Raw genomic sequence first — 18,010 nt, 5'->3', positions numbered from 1 at the left:
TTCTGTATTAAATACTTGTTCTAATTCCTGTCCTATAACTAGTATCATGTATGTGGGTGAGAGAGAGTAAGTGTGACTGACTGTGGGATTTCTAATATTCAACTTTTTGGCAGTTTAGGATTTGGAAAAACTAAAGACTCACTTAAAATTCTTATTCTAGAGTTTCAGGATATTCAAGTCTCAGATGGAATAATGTTTATTATTATTTTAATTACTTTTATTGTTGTTCAAGTACGGTTGTCTCCATTTTTACCCCACTTCCAGCCCCCTCCCCCCCATCCCACCTACCTCTGCCTCCCATGTCAAACCTACCCTCTTTGGCTTTGCCCATGTGTCCTTTATACATGTTCCTTGGTGGGCCTTCCCCTGGAGTAATGTTTATTATTAAAGAAGTGTTTTATTTATATAAATGACTGTCATGTGCTCCTCTTGTAAAGACACTTGCTAGATTCAGATCATAGTCCGTTAAAATCACTAGAAGTATACTTTTTAGGGAGTTTAGGTAATATAATGTAAAAATGTTTTGTGATAAGAATCAGGAGAACTAATTTTATTCTCCTTAAAGCATATTGGTTATGTTTTTTTTTTTAAAAAAAAAAACAACTCTCGCCCTGGCTGGCGTAGCTCAGTGGATTGAGCGCGGGCTGGGAACCAAAGTGTCCCAGGTTCGATTCCCAGCCAGGGTACATTCCTGGGTTGCAGGCCATAACCCCCAGCAACCGCACATTGATGTTTCTCTCTCTCTCTCTCCCTCCCTCTCTCTCTCTCTCTCTCTCTCTCTCCCTCCCTCCCTCCCTTCCCTCTCTAAAAATAAATAAATAAAATCTTTAAAAAAAATTACAAAGTACTCTCCATTTGATGCAATACATCTCCATTTGATGCAATACACCTATTGAGAGGTTTTTTTTTTTTTAAGATTTTATTTATTTATTTTTAGGAGGGAAGGGAGGGAGATAGAGAGAGAGAGAGAGAGAGAGAGAAACATCAATGTGTGGTTGCTGGGGGTTATGGCCTGCAACCCAGGAATGTACCCTGGCTGGGAATCGAACCTGGGACACTTTGGTTCCCAGCCCGCACTCAATCCACTGAGCTACGCCAGCCAGGGCCAGTTATGTTTTATAATGTTATAACAGTGTATTGTCACACTATATACAAATTTATTATTTTGCCAGAGTGAGAAGAACTGCCCTCGGTACTTAAGTGAAGGAAGGTTCCTGTGGCTCACAGTGGCCTCATTTGGAAATACTTATTTGTTCAGTGTTCCAAAGAAAGTAAATGTGCTTTGTGGACTTGATTTATACTTTTTAAGGGAGGCCTAGAAAGTTCTTTGTTCACATACCTGTGAAGGAAGGAAGAGTAGTAAGAAAAGAACAGTGCTCATGGAGGCATACATAATGAGCTGCAAAACTGAGAAGAAAATATAGATGAATATGCCTTTATGGTTTATCAAGAAGGTGATAATCAGGAAGGCAAAATAGGAGAAGATGAAAAGTCTGAAGGAAATAAAAAAGATCCTGATACTTTTATATTTTATGACAGAGCAGAAAGATTTGTTTATGTTCAAGAGAAAGAAAAGACATGTTGAATAATAAAAAAACATAAAGATGCAAATTAATGACAAATGGTATGGGTGTGCTATCAGAAGACCTATTTTATGTTGGAATTGATTCAAACTCTAGTAAGATAGCTATGTTTTCAGATGAATCTCTTTCATTTCAGTGTCCTTATTGCTTTCTCTCTTCTATACTGCATTCTATTTGTTTCATTTTGTACCTTGTATGGACTCAGTAGGGTTGTACAATTATGATTTCTTAATTCATATGCTATATTAGATTATTGTTACAACAATTTTGGTGGTTCTTTTTTTTTTAAATCCCGTAACCTGTTGTAACCTTCAATCATAATTGTTCTTATGTGATTTGTATATTTGTAAAATTGATTTCTTGATTTTTTTCTAAACTGCACTTAAACTATTCATTTGGTCTAGGGACACTTTTTCAATTAAAAAAATTTGAACAGGTTTGTTTTAAATACCTTATGATACATTTTGAAGACATTAAGCTGCTGGTTCTTAAACTTTACTGTATCAGAATCACCTGGAGGGCTTGTTTAAACAAAGATTAATGGACCCTTCCCTCATTGTTTTTTATTTTGTTGGTCTGGCATAGCGGGAATCTCAGAATTTTCAGCAAATTTATAACAAGTTCCCATGTGGTGCTGAAGTGGTTGTTCTGTGAACCATACTTTGAGAACCACTACACTTAACTAATAACAGAGTAGCTTACCTTCACCTCCTCCAAACAATTAAAATTAAGTAATATTTGAATTGCATGTATTAAGGGTAATTTTGTAATACTTTTTACTGAGCTATACCATAAAGACAAATAATGACCTTGTTCCAGGTAGTTGGAAGTACTTTCTTTTATTTAAGCACCAAAATCACTCCTTTGTTTAGAGAGGAATTATTTGTGTAAAAATTAGGGTGATTTTCCCTTTTATTTCTTACAGTTAAAAATAGCATTTTTTTCTGAGACCAATATGAAAATCATTTTTAAAAGAATCTTCAGAATAATAATCTGCTAGATCTGACAAAGTAATATGAACAATATTTTCCTTATAAGATGACTCTCTTTATGGGATTTCAATTTAAAAATTTTTTATTGATTGATTGGAAGTAGGGGAGAGAGACAGAAACATTGCTTTGTTATTGCACTTATTTATGCATTCATTGGTTGATTCTTATATGTACCCTGATAGGGGATCGAACCCGAAACCTTGGCATATAAAGACTACATTCTAATTGACTGAGCTAGGGCTGGCCAGGGCTGATAAATGTTTCTTTTAAGACTATTTCTTATGTAACTTTTAAGAACTCACTGGCTTAATTTTAGATCTTCTTGGCTTCAGTCTAAAATGTATTAGTCCCTAGGAAGGTGTCTCCTGGGTTTTAAGTATTCCAGAATAGCTTCCAGGAAGCATCAGGCTGAAGGGATCAGCAGGGAGTACTGCTATCATCCTAGTGAAGGTGCTGAAACTCTTCTATATCCTGGAAGTATAACTGAGAGAGAGAGAACCTTAACTTAGAGCTAACTGACTTACCCTACAGTTTCTCCCATTGCAAGGGGACATTTTAAAAGAGCAATGTAGTTAATAATTTTTAAAGATCAGAGTCTAAATTATAGATAAGAATTATTTCATTTAGCCAGAATTACAAAATTATTTAGAATATAGACTACATTAGAAGCATTAGTTCTGCATCCATTTGGCATTATATTGTATAAGGTAGTAACTGCAAAAATATGTCAGCTCATCAGAAACTTAAAACATACAATATCAATGTACATATATATAAAATATGCAAGCAACTGAACAAGTGGCATAAATAAAAAAGTAAATATTGGTAAAGTGGTAAGTGAATTTTGGGCTTCACAGATAATAAATTCTTGTTTTTGTGGAATTGATCTAGCAAAAAAAAAAGGCATCTTTTGCTTTAGCCTAGAAAAACTTTATACGGGAGGTGGAATTTTAGATGTTGTATAGATGATGGGAGAAATTGCTTTTGACAAACCACAGTGAAAAAGGAAGGGAATGTGTAATTACAGATAGAGAGGTAGTGAAGCACTGGCTTTAGGAATAGAGGGCATAGAGTTGTTTGGTGTAGAAATAGAAAGCAAAACCTATTGAGCAAAAGGACTAAATATATTTTTCAAAAGAAAGGAAAGGAACAAAAAGTATAAAAGTTGAGGAGAAAGTTGATAGAGTCAGGCTGGTGAGCTCAGTGATACTATTATTCACTGATACAAATGTTAGTGGGTTTTTCCTTCAAGGCAAAAAGTTTGAAAGAGATAAAATATAGTTTCTAATTAGATTTTAATTTATAGTCTATTAAATTTTTATCATTATTAAGAATACAGAGATGGTTTGTATCTTTTTTATTCCAAATTTTATTTTCTCTTTTTAATTTAAATTCTGTGAATAATTCTCTATCTCATGTGGACTAGGGTGGGAGGTCTGCAATGTGGGTCCTGTGGGTTGGCAGTGGAGAATGGGTATGTACAGTGCCCTGGGCCTGCAGAGTCCTGCAGTTTACCCAGAAAGAAGAGCCCATGAGGGCAGGAAGGGTACCAGTTTTTAGGAAAGGGCATGTTCATTCTCTGATACTGCTACTATCTTCAGAATGAAATAAAAAAAAAAAAAAAAGATGCAGCCTGAACACAATGAAAGGCAAGATCCGGTGTTTAATACAATATCTCCCAATGGTGTCTGAGTTATTTTAATTGCAATCTAATCTTTGTAGGATAAGAACCTGGACCCTGGGTTGTAGTAGCTTTTGGGAGTCTGGCCGAATGAGACAACCTCCCTGCACACCCAAGATGGTTTCTGTCTTTAAAACAGAGATTTGTTCAAAACAATATTTGGCTTATAAACTTAACTTTTTATAATTTTATAGTAGATTTAACATTTTTATAAGTTTATAGCAGTTTAACTTGATATGCATAAATATAAGAAGGTAAAACATTGTGGTCTCTGTACCAGTCAGTATTTTTATCTGCCCCTAAAACAGTTCCCTTGGTTGCTGCTATTGCATCAAAGCATGTCCACTGACACGAGCTTTCCCCTGCCATAACCTGGCAAATGGCAAAGCACTACCCCTTTTCAAACTTCTCTTTTCTCTTAGCGGCATATCCATGGACTAGCACTGTGACATTCAACCTTTTTATCTCATGGTACACACAAATTACTAAAAATTTGTAACACACCAAAAATATTATTTTTTGCATATCTGACAAAAAAAGCATGATTTTTGATTCATTCACACTGGAGAGCTATTGTTGTATTGTCTGCTGTTATTTTTTAATTTGACAATCTAAGGGAAAAGAGGTCAGTGCTCCTGACTAGTTATGTATTGCATGTTTTAAAAATTCACCAGTGTGCTATGGCACATCACTTGAAAATTGCTGGACTAGCAAATATGGTGAGTCATATTTTATTGTCTCCTTCCCTTTTACAGTTTTTAAGACTACATATGATTTTTGCATATTGCCTAATCTCTGCCTTAGTTTGTTGTTATTTCATATGGAAATAATAAAGCCTTATTGCTACTCTAATTAAACGAGCAATGTGTGAAAGCACCCAGCAAAGTGCACGGTGTATAATAGTTGAATTTTAGTTCAGCAGATGTTATTTGTATTTCCTTTTTCTCAAGTGGTAATAATTTTACTGAAAAGGTAATAATTTAGAGAAAAAACTTACATGAAATATGGTGTATGCCAAGTTTTTGGTTTGGATCTATTGGATTAGTTATAAATTTGTTCTCATTGGAGAGGTTATCATCTGTTTTCTCTTTACCTTGTTTTCTTTTTTTTTAAAGGATGATTGAGACATAACAAAAAAAGCGTCACTGTCTAACAAAGGACCCTATCAGATTATAAATTATAATTACCTTAAAGTAAGTTTGAAATTTAGTGAGAGGGATTGTTACATGAGACAGGTTATACATAATCCTAAATTTAGTTATAAAATTATTTGCTCTCAAAATAAGACAAGTCTCTAATTCCATATCTAACCAATGACTCAATGATCTTAGAGGTTGCAAATTAGCATTTTCATATCCCTACCTGTAATAACTCATAGATTGTCCCATCACAGTATCCCTGTCATGTGTGACCTTGTATTGGACACTTCATAATATTTATGCCAAGCATTTATCTGATATAATGATCTCTCTTCTGTCTTTCAAGATCTCTCAACAAAGTAAAAATCAGTCCTCACTTGGTTATAAGTAGCAGCATTGTCAATTAGACTTTTTAATATATTAAATAAGAAGCACATGTCTCAAAGAATGATAAAAAGCATTCTTCATACTTGATAAAGCTAAACCATTGATGGAGAGATTGGAACCAAAACTTAACATGAGTGGAATAACTTCATTCATACAAGGTTATTGAGAAACAGGAATCAGAGATTTTATTCAATCCAGTTTTATCAGTTCTATATTGTTCCTCATTCACAATCATTTTACCTACTTCTTTGCCTACCTTCATCATCCACTTTGCAAAGAACTTTGACCTGGTTGGTGTTGTTGATGGTGAAATGAGTTGCGCTAAAGTTGCCTCTTGGGATACAGAGCCTGTTTCCAATATAATTAGTCATTCAAGAAGGAGAATGTGATTTTTATGAAAACGACAGTATAGTTCTATAAAACTAGATTCACCTTGCTCATTTAATTCTGGAAACTTAAATGTCAAAAAATTCTTAGAGAACTGCTGGTGTGATACATGTATATAAAAAGTACATTTTTGAGCAGGAGTGCTAGGAATTTTTAGACTATATACATTAAATTAATCAAGGATGCCTTAATAATCCTTGCTGAAGCTACTAATACTAGTACTAGTATGACTACTACTACTAGAATAGAAAAAAGTCTCTCTGGTTATGAGGGTGGGGCAGTAAGTGTATTAAGGGTGGTGGGATCACATCTTTTTTAAAGTCTTTTTGCTTACCTTTAATTTTTCTCAAATGAAAATTAGGTTCTTATATACTTAACTATTTTAATTTAAAAATTAAAAAACACATCCCAACTTACCAAATTTGTTTAAATCATTTAACATTTATGTAATTCATTTCTGACCTTAATAGAACCTTGTTTACCCAGTACTTTGACATACATTGGCAAATTTAAGGGACTTTGAATATAAAAAGTAAAAAATTCATTTGAATATAAACCTGTATTTGGAATATTTGTTGCCTTTTTTGCTTTCTCAAGGATAATCTATAAACACTAATATTGGTTGGTTATTTTGTTTGTTTCCTGACCCTTTATAAATGATTATTAGCAATAGTGTTAATTTCTCTTACATTGTGAACAATAACAAAAACTTATTCAGAATTACCCAGTGTTTTCAGAGCTACCCAAGTTGATACTCAGAAAGTTAAAAGGGCTTCAGAATGTGAGGTATCTAATTGCTAATTAAGGCTGGAATTATTTGTAAAGTCTTAAATGTAAATGCTAATTAATGTCTTGTTGGCTTTTTGCTCTACCTTATTGCTGATATGAAAAATGTGTTTGAAATTGTTTCCTCTATGTAATTAGTTTGTGTCCTATGTAGAAGTGTGATTATATGAGGAGTGATATTTTTTCCCAGGTGTTAAATATGGTACACTATTTATATTAACAAAGACTATCTTGACTAAATATTTTTGTTCTTGATTGGTTACAATTTAGTATTTTATATATTGCAGAAATTTAGTTTTAAGTATATTTATAAGTGGGCTCTTAATCTTTTTATCTTTTTGTGATATAGACTTCTGAGCCAAATTTGATATAATTAAATATGTTAAACATTCTGATTTTTATATTTGACTACTATAAAACAAAATAAAATAGCCTTCACTACTACCTGCAAGCTAGGCATCAAGTGTGGTCATCTTAGCTCCCACTGCTAGTCTCAGTTCTCACTGCCATACATATACTAGTGGTCAGCCCCAACAGCTGTGCCCCACTTTTGATTCTACCACCACTTTCAGCTGGCCACCATGACTACACACTTCCATGCCATATCTGGACCCTGCAATTCCCTGGCTCTTACTACCGAGTGTGTGCCTAAAGGATGACCCTGCAACAAAACAACCACACAGCTGACCTTGATGCCTGCTATTTATCCAAGCATACTCATTACTGGGCCAGTAGGCACTGCTGAGGATTCCACCAGCTTTCAGAGTCACTCCTGATCCTATCAGCTATCACTACCCAAGATGATGCAGTTGTTGATGTTACAGATCCTAGTTGCTGGGCCACCAAGTTTCCCCCTACTTGGAGTTGACATATGCCTCCAATTTGGCATCCTTAGTACAATTACAGCTGGTTCAACAGTGTACTATTGCACACTTTTCAAGTGGTGCCCAAATCCCACCATTCACACCTTCAAACAGGTAAAGATCCTTCTTTAAGAAAACCAGCTTATGAAATCTAGAAAATATGACTGTTTCTTTAAATGCATACCACTTCAAGGAAGTAAGGAACACTAAAAATCAGGGAAACATGACACTCCCAAATAACTCGGTAAAGTTTAATAACTTCCCCCAAATAAATGGAGATCTGCAAATTGCCTGAAAAAAAAAATCAAAACAATTGTCCTAAAAAAGCCCAGTGAGCTACAAGAGGACAGTGGTAAACAATTTAGTGAAATCAGAAAAATAATACAGCAAAACAATGTAAACAAACAGATAGTGAAAAATGTAAAGAACCAAACAAATTCTAGAGTCAAAGAATACAATACCTCAGCTTTAAAAAAATGCAATTCAGAGTTTCAACAACAGGATTAATCAAGCAGAAGAAAGAATTAGTGAACTCAAAGTCAGGTAATATGAGATTATTAGATTGGAGGGGGGAAAATAATGAAAAAGAGTGAAAAAAAGCATATGTGATTTATGGGACGTTCTATATGAACCAATATACTAATTATGGGAGTCTCAGAAGGAAAAGAGAGAAAGGGGCAGAGAGCTTATTTAAAGAAATAATAACTAAGAACATCTAAAATCTGGGGAGAGAAATAGATATCCAGATGCAAGAAGCTCATGTGACCCCAAATAGATTGAACATAAGGATGGCTACACCAAGAAATATTACAATTAAATTGTCAAAAGTCAAACAGAGAATTTTGAAAGCAAGAGAAAGGTTGTTTATCATATACATGGGAACTCCCTAAAGGCTATTAGTGGCTTTCTCAACAAAAACCTTGCAGGCTGGGAGAGGATGGGGTGATATATTTCAAAGTACTGAAAGAAAATGAGAATAATGCACCCTGCAGAGGTATCCTTTAAAATGATAAAGCCACTCTGGCTGGTGTGGTTCAGTTGGTTGGGTGTTGTTCTGCAAGTCAAAAGGTCTTGGGTTTGATTTCTAGTCAAGGCACATGCCTAGGTTGCAGATTCATTCCCCAGTCAGGGCATACACTAAAGGCTACCAATCAATGTTTTTCTCTCACATTGATGTTTCTCTCCCTCTCTTTATTCCTCCCTTCTCCTCTCTCTAAAATCAAAAAGCATGTCCTCAGGTGAGGATTAAAATATAATGATAATAAATAAAAATAAAATTATAAAGCTTTTCCCAAACAAAAACAGAGGAAGTTTGTTACAATTAGACCTACCGTAAAATAAATCCTTAAGGGAGTTTTTCGGGTAGAATTGAAGTACATTAAACAGCAATGTGAACACTTAGGAAAATATAAATTTCATTGGTAAAAGTAACTATATAGACAAATACAGAATACTATAGTACTGTCCTGGTGATGTACAAATTACTTGGAACAATTATTTTTAAAAATACATTTAGAATAACTGTAACCCCCAAAATTGGATAATAGATTCACAATGTAAAAAATAAATTTTGATTTCAAGAACACAAAGTCTAGGAGGGTAAAAGCATAAGAGCATTTGTATGCAGTTAAACTTAAGTTGCTAGCAAATTAAAATAAATGGTTTTAAGTATAAGATTTATGTGAGCCTCAAGGTAGCCACAAAGGAAAAACTTCTAGTAGATCCACAAAAGGTAAACCGAAGGGAATTAAACAAAGTGTTACCAACAGAAAATAGCAAAAGGAGACAGTAAGAGGAAGAGAGAAACAAAACGAACTACAAAACAAAACAGTTAACCGAATGGAACTAGTAAGTCCTTGCATATTAATAATTACTTTAAATGTAAATGAATTAAACTCCTCAATCAAAAGGCATAGAGTGACTGATTGAATTTTAAAAAAGATCTAGTGACATGCTAACTATAAGAGAGACATACTTTAGAAATAAAGACACATTGCTGAAAGTAAAGGGATAGAAAAAGGTGTTCCATAGAATTGGTAACCAAAAGAGAGTTTTCCATTCCATTTTGGGGGAGGTTCTCCTTTGTATATGTACCCAACATCAGAATTATATGGAACAAACATTGACAGATCTAAAGAAAAAAATTGACAGCAATAGAATAGTAGTAGGAGACTTTAATGTCCCACTTTCAATAATGGATAGAACATTCAGGCAGAAAATCAGTAAGAAAATAGCTCACTTCAACAGCACTATAGATCAAATGGACCTAACGGACATGTATACAAAACTTTTCACCAAACAGCATTCTCCTAAAGTACACATGAAATATTCTCCAAGATAGATCACATAAGTCACAGAACATGTCTTAACAAGCTTAAGATGATTGAAATAATATCAAGCATCTTCTCAGACCATAGTGGAATAAAAGTAAAAATCAGTAACAGAAAGAAAAAATTCACAAGCAGAAACTAAACAACATCATCCTGAACAACTATTGTGTGAAAGAGGAATCAAAGGGGAATTTTAAAAAACACCTTTAGAAAAAAGAAAATGAAAATAACAACTTACCAAAACTTACAGTATGCAGCAAAAGCAATACTAGGAGGAAAATTTATAGCACTAAACACTTACATTTAAAAAGGAACAAAATCATAATTAAACAATCTACATTTACAACTCAAGGACCTAGAACAGTTTACACCCAAAACTAGCAGAAGGAATGAAATGTGAAGATTAGAGCAGAAATCAATTAAACAGAATAGATAAGAAACTTAGCAGTTGGCTTTTTTTTAAATTGTCTAAATTTTTTTTAAAGATTTTATTTATTTATTTTTAGGGAGGGAAGGGAGGGAGAAAGAGAGAGAGAGAGAAACATCAATGTGCAGTTGCTGGGGGCCGTGGCCTGCAACCCAGGCATGTGCCCTGACTGGGAATTGAACCTGCGACACTTTGGTTCGCAGCCCGCGCTCAATCCACTGAGCTATGCCAGCCAGGGCGAGCAGTTGGCTTTTGAAGATAAAAAATACATTGACACATCTTTAGCTAATTTATGAAAGAAGAGGGAAGATTAAATCAGAATGAGAGGAAACATTACAACAAATGATACAATAATAAAAACAATCATAAGATGCTCTTAAGAACAGTTATACACTGTTTAAGGCCCCAAGGTGCCTACTTTGAAGGGGACTGAGGTATTATTATCCTATTTACAGTGTTTCTTGTAGCTTCTTCAATAAATGTCTCTATTTAAAAAATAAAAAACAGTTATACACCAACAACTGGGTAACCTAGAAGGAATCACTGAATTCCTTGAGACATACAGACTACCAAGACTGAATCAAGAAGAAATAGAAAGCCTGAAAAGAATAATATCAAAGACTAAATTAGTAATCTAAAACTTTCCAGCAAAGCAAAGCTAAGAACCAGATGGCTTTATGTAGGAAATTCTACCAAACATTCAAAGAACTAATACCAACCCTTCTTAAACTCTTCTAAAAAGAAATAGTAGTAGAAGGAATCCCCCTAAACTCATTTTATGAAGCCAGCATCACCTTAATTCCAAAGCCAGACAAAAACAACTACAGACCTGATGATGAGCATAAATGCAGAAATCCTCGATAAAATACTAACAAATGGATTCAACCACGTACTGCCTGTTTTGGTTATAATAACCAAAACAGTTTGTTACTGGCATAAAAAAGACATATAGACCAAATGAACAGAGAACTTAGAATAAACCTGTGCGTTTACAGTTAGCTGATTTTTGACAGTGGTTTCCAAAACACACTATGGGGAAAGGATAGTCTCTTTAACAAATGGTATTGGGAAAACTGAATATCTATATGCATAAGAATTAAAGTGGACCTCTGTCTCACACCACTCATAAAAACCAACTCAAAATAAAAATTGTAAAGCCTGAAACTGTAAAACTCCTAGGAGAAAACATAGGAGTAATGCTTCTTTACATTGGCCTTGGCAATAGATTTTAAACATGACACCAAAAGCAAAAAATAGACAAGTGGAATTATATCAAACTGAAAAGATTTGGCACAGCAAAGGAAAATAAAATGAAATGGCAACCTGCAGAATAAGAAAAAATATTTGCAAATAACATATTCTATAAGAAGTTAATATCCAAAATTTATAAAGAATTTATACAACTAAATACCTAAAATCCAAACAATCCATTCAAAAAGGACAAAGGTCCTGGCTGGCGTGGCTCAGTTGCTTAGAGCATCGTCCTATAAACTGAAAGGTTGTGGCTTTAATTCTCAGTCAGGGCACATGCCTAGGTTGTGGATTCGGTCCCTGGTAGGGACACACGTAAGAGGCAACCAGTTGATGTTTTTCTTTCACATTGCTGCCTCTCTCTCTCTCTCTCTCTCTCTCTCTCTCTCTCTCTCTCTCCTTTCCCTCTCTCCTCCTCCTAATTCTTCCCCTCCCTCCTTTCCTTCCATCTCCCTCTAAAATCAGTCAGCATGTCCTTGAGTGAGAATTAAAAATAAAACATTAAAAAGGGCCATGGACCTACTGGCACTTCTCAAAAGAAGAAATTCAGGCAGTTAAAAGATATGCAAAGGTGCTCATCATTTCTAATCACAAGGAAATAGAAATCAAAACCAAGAGATATTACTTTATCCTGTCAGGATGGTTATTATTAAAAAGAAAAGATAAATATTGGCAAGGATATGGAGGATGTATGCTGTTGGGAATATAAATTGGTACTGCCTCAATGGAAAACAATAGGGATATTGCTCAAAACATTAACAACAGAACTGCCAAATGACCTAGCAGCCTCACTTGTTGTTATATACCCAAAGAAAATGAAATCAGAATTTCAAAGACATCACATGCACTCCCATGTTTGGTACATTATTCACAATAGCTAAGATAACGGAAACAACCAAAATGGACTTCAACAAATGAATGGATAAATAAAATGTGGAATGTATAGAGTGTGTGTGTGTGTATACATATATAAATATATGCATGTATGTATACACACAAAAATAGAATATTATTCAAGCTTAAAAAATAAGGAAATTCTGTCACTTTGAACAGTCTGGATGGAGCGGGATGATATTATGCTAAGTGAAGGCACAAGATACAGAAAGAAATATGTAATCTCACTTTTATGTTGAATCTAAAATAGTCAAACTTATAGAATCAAAGTAGAATGGTGTTTGTCAGGGGCTGGATCAAGAGGATAGGGTGATGGCAACAGGATACAAAGTTTCAATTATACAATATAACTAAGTTCTAGAGATTTAACATACACCATGGTGTTGATAGTTAATAGTACTCTATCGTATACTTGAAATTCACAAAGAGATTAAATCTTAAACCTTACCCCCCCACACAGGCACAAAATGGCAACTATGTAGAGGTCATGGACTGTTAATTAGCTTGATTATGGTTATCTTCTTACCATATGTACTTATATCAAAACATTAAGTCATATACCTTAGATATTTATAATTTTTATGTTAGATATCTTAATAGTGTTGAAAATGAAGGGGTGGTAAATAATGATGGAAGGAGACTTGACTTGGTGTGGTGGACACACAATACAGTGTAAAAATGATGTATTATAGAATTGTACACTCAAAACCTATATAATTTTATTAACAGTAACACCCTAAGAAATTAAATAAAAATTGAAGTAGATATAAATAAAACAGTTTTGAGATAAAATATTATTTATTCAAGAAATAAAATACTAAATTCTTACTCTCAAATGATGGTGTGGTAATACGTATTTTCTACTCTTGTTATGAGCTTCCGTTATCTACATGTTAATGCTTCAGACTTATTAAAAAGGTGAAGGGATTAAGAAGTACAAATTGATAGTTACAAAATAGTCACAGGGATGTGGAGTACAGCACAGGGAATGTAGTCAATAATCTTATAATAGCTATGTATGGTGCCAGGTGGGTACTAGAAGTATCAGTGGGACTACTTTGTAAAGTATTTGGTTGTACAACCACTGTGCTGTACATCTGAAAATAATTCAAAATATTGAATGTAAACAAATAAAAATGTATAATAAGAAATTTAGAATGTTGAATTTAAATCCTCAATCAACTCTTCAGTCATTTTTCCTAAAAGATATTGAAGCAAGTTTAAAAGTATGTCATTTGACTAAAGATTTAAAGGACCTTATGACCTAGGAGATATTACAGATGAACCTATCTTATTTTTAGAGCACCAAAGAGAAACAACAGAAGTACACAGAGAGAATGAATTTAGTTGCACATTTTATAGCTAATCAAAGAACTCAGCAATGTGGGCATATATTTGCCAAATGAAATGATTTTATAAAGTAAATATTTCTTGATTGTGCTATAACAGCCCAAACTTTTCTAGTGGCAGTGCAAACATTTGGGCTGTTAGATTATTTACAAAACCATTATTGTCCAATTCTGCCACTGCTATCCTGGTCCCGGCTCTCATTTTTTTCCACTTGGTTTATTATATGTTTTCCATTCTGAAATCCATGCCTTAGTCTTGCTTTGCTAAAATGCATTCAATAATGAATTTATTTGTTGCATATACATTTGAGGACCTCCCATGTGCCAAAAATTTATTTAAGCAATGTTTTTATATTTTACATTCCCAAGTTAAGAGTTTTAATAGTGTCTAATTGGTTACCAAATCAAAATTCATGCTATTCAACAGTCTCTTTATGGTATCATTTATTCTTAGCACAGTATATGATTATGCCTGTTCCCACTTCTTATCTTGATACCTCATCTTCCCTGTTCTCAGATATACTCCTCCACACATTTTTAAAGAACACAGCCAAGAGTACCTTGTGAGGTTTAAGGTTTCAGTTGATTTAGTCATCTAATCTGGATCATTCTTTTATTCTGAATCCTAAAAGCATCATCAGAAATTGAGTATTCTAGTTAATTAGTGGCCTATCACATATTATTCATAAGTTAACAATACTAAGCACTCTTTATTCAGTCAAATTCACATCATAAGAAAATATACTGTAATGTATTTAATGCTTTGGTGATGTAAAAGGCATTTCACTTAGAAATGTGTAGGAATGCTGATTAATAGAAGTTTTTAGTTTTTACCATTTCTGATGTTTTATCTGTTTGAAGCCATTGTAAATATTTTATATATTTTATATTTTTACTAGGTAGTAACTATATCCTCCACCCTTAACACCTAATATGGTACCTTCTACATCATAGGTTTTCGTGAAATATTTCCTTTATTCTGTCAAAATATTTTATTGAGTATCTACTATGTGCCAGGGCATAAAACTCTAGAACTAGTCATGAAAAGGTAGTGTGTGCTCTTAGCCTGCTCATAGGCTAGTAGAAATGGTAGGTGAACAGACAAGCCTAACACAGTGTAAGTTCTGTAATATAAGTAAATATTAAATAGTATGTAGTGCCTAGTTTGTTCTGGGGATATCAGACAAACTTTTCCAATAGAAGCAGTGTCAGTACCAGGAAAGGAATTAGGACATTTTAGTCTCTGGTAATCTTCAGTTCCCCAGACTATACCCAGTGAACCTTATAATCAAAGTAGCAGTGTATTTTTGTTATGCAAATAGAGCTGTAAGATAAATCACCACCAGTTCTCCCTCCAAAATGCCTTCACTAAGCCTTTCCATATAGAAATTCTGGAGCTATTTCTGAAATGGAGGGATGGCTATACCGAGGCAACTAAGTTATCCTGTCAGAGACAAGGAGCATGGCATGAACAAAGGCCCAGTGGTGAAGAGAGAGCAAGGCAAATTGGGGGAAATAGTTCTCTAAGGCCAGAACATACTTTTGGTTGGAGGATATTGATTAGTAGGGATTGGTCATAACAGGAGCCAGGCTGTGAAGGGCATTACAGGTCCTATTAGGAAGTGGAATACTTATCATAAGGGCAGTGGGAAGTTGCTGAAAGGTTTTTAGGCTAAAGAAAAGTGACATGATCATATTTTACTGTCTTAATTGTCTTAGCCCAATTTAGAGTCTTTAATTTTCATACCTTTTACTAATCGGATTTTTTAAAATGTTACTCTAAGGTTTGCAGGAACAAGTATAAAGGACACATGGGCAATAACAAGGCGGGGTGGAAACGGGGCAGAGAGGTGGGGAGGGTTGGGGGGTGGGCTGGGATGGGGGTAAAAGGCAGAAAACTGTACTTGAACAACAATTAAAATTTTAAAAAGTGTTACTCTATACTTTCTTGCTCTTAAAATATTTATTTAAAAAACATTTTAGATCCCTTAAATAAGTGATTAAAAAACTTGTTTTTCTAGAAGTGGAATTCTTTTTTTTTTTTATTATGGAACATAAAGCTCCTTTTTAATTAAAGTATAGTTAACATACACTATTTTCCAATAAGTTTCAGGTATACAACATAGTGATACGAAATTTATATACCTTACAAAATGATCACTATAAGTCACCATGCAAAGTTACTGTGATATTATTAACTGTATTGCCAATGCTGTACATTACATCCCCATGACTTATTCATAAGTTTGTACCTGTTAACCCTCTTCAACTTTTGCCCATCTCTCCATCACCCAGCCTTCTGGTAACTATCAGTTTGTACTCTGTATCTATGAATCTGTTAGTTTAGTTTGTTCATTTGTTTAGTTTTTTTATATGTCACATATAAGTGAAATGATACAATATTTGTCTTGATCTGAGTTATTTCACTTAGCATAACACCCTCCGTGTCCATCCATGTTGTCACAAATGGCAAGATTTCATTATTTTCTATGGCTGAGTAATATTACATTATATATCTGTGCCACATCTTTATTCATCTGTAGATGGACCCCTAGGTTGCTTTAATATTGTGGCTATTGTAAATAATTCTACAGCGAACATAGGAGTGTATATATCTTTTCAAATCAGTGGGGTTTTTTTTCTTTGAATAAATGCCCAGAACTGAAATTGCTGAATTGTATGTTAGTCCTATTTTTATTTTTTTGTGGAACCTTCAGGGCTAATTTGTAATCCCATCAGCAGTACAGAAAGGTTCCCTTTTGTTCACATTCTTGCCAGCACTTGCTTTTTCTTGTCTTTTTGATGACAGCCATTTTGATAAGTGCAAGATGATATCTCATTGTGGCTTTTATTATGTTTGCATTTCTCTGATAATTAGTGATATTGAGTATCTTTTCATGTGTCTCTTCACCATATGTATGTCTTTGGAAAAATGTCTATGCGAATCTTCTGCCCATTTTTAAACTGGATTTTGTTCTATTGATGCTGAGTTTTATAAGTGTTTTATATATTTTGGATATCGACCTTTATCAGATATATCATTTGCAAATACCTTCTCTCATTCAGTAGGTTGCTTTTTATTGGTGGTTTCTTTTGTTGTGTAAAAGCTTAATGGTTCCATGTAGTTTCATTTGTTTATTTTTTATTTTGTTGCCCTTGCCCAAGGAAACACATCCAAAAATGTATTTCTAAGACTACGTCAGAGTTTACTGTCTTTGTTTTCTTCCAGGAATTTTATGGTTGGGGTCTTAGATTTAACTCTTTAATTCATTTTTGCTTTATTTTTATTATGACACAAGAAAGTGGACCAGTTTAATTTTTGTGTGTGTAGGTATCTAGTTTCCCAACATGACTTATTGAGAACTTTTGCCCATTGTATACTCTTTCCTCCTTTGTTGTAAATTTAATTGATTATATAAGTGTGGCCTTATTTCTGTGCTCTTTATTCTGTCCAATTGACCTATGTGTCTGTTTGTGCAGTATCTACTGTTTTGATTACTGTAGCTTTGTAGTATAGTTTGAAGTCAGGGAGAGTAAGGTCTTCAATTTTATTTACCTCTTTTCTGGTCTTTATTACTTTCCTTCTATTAACTTTGGGCTTTGTTCTTCATTTTCTGCTTCTCTTAGATATAAGGTTAGTTTATTTAAGACTTTTCTTGTTTCTTGAGGTAGGCTTGTGTTGCTATATATAAACTTTCCCATTAGAATGGCTTTTGACTCATCAAACAGATTGTGTAACATTGTTTCCATCTTTATTTGTTCAAGGTATTTTTTATTTTGTCTTTGATTCCTCCATTTACTGATTGGTAGCATGTTGTTCAGCCTCCATGTGTGTTCTTTCCAGTTTTCATCTTATAATTAATTTCTAGTTTCATATGATTGTGGATAATATACTTGATATTATCCACATATGGATAATAAAATCATATCCATGATTTAAT

At 33.9% G+C, this 18,010-nt stretch overlaps 1 protein-coding gene and 1 long non-coding RNA gene across 4 annotated transcripts in view; both read left to right on the top strand.

The window, feature by feature from the left end:
• Window positions 1-18,010, top strand: part of ZEB1 (zinc finger E-box binding homeobox 1) — a 188,479-nt gene that overhangs the window by 80,405 nt on the left and 90,064 nt on the right. The window lies entirely within an intron of this gene.
• LOC118499960 lies at window positions 2,655-5,918 on the top strand. Its single transcript, XR_004902478.1, has 2 exons — window positions 2,655-4,145; window positions 4,304-5,918. It is a non-coding gene; the product is annotated as an uncharacterized LOC118499960 (long non-coding RNA).

This window comes from Phyllostomus discolor, chromosome 1, assembly GCF_004126475.2.
Source record: "Phyllostomus discolor isolate MPI-MPIP mPhyDis1 chromosome 1, mPhyDis1.pri.v3, whole genome shotgun sequence".
In the NCBI taxonomy this organism is placed as follows: Eukaryota; Metazoa; Chordata; class Mammalia; order Chiroptera; family Phyllostomidae; genus Phyllostomus; species Phyllostomus discolor.
Note: the sequence above shows the minus strand (reverse complement) of the source record. Positions and strands in the feature narration are given on the sequence as shown.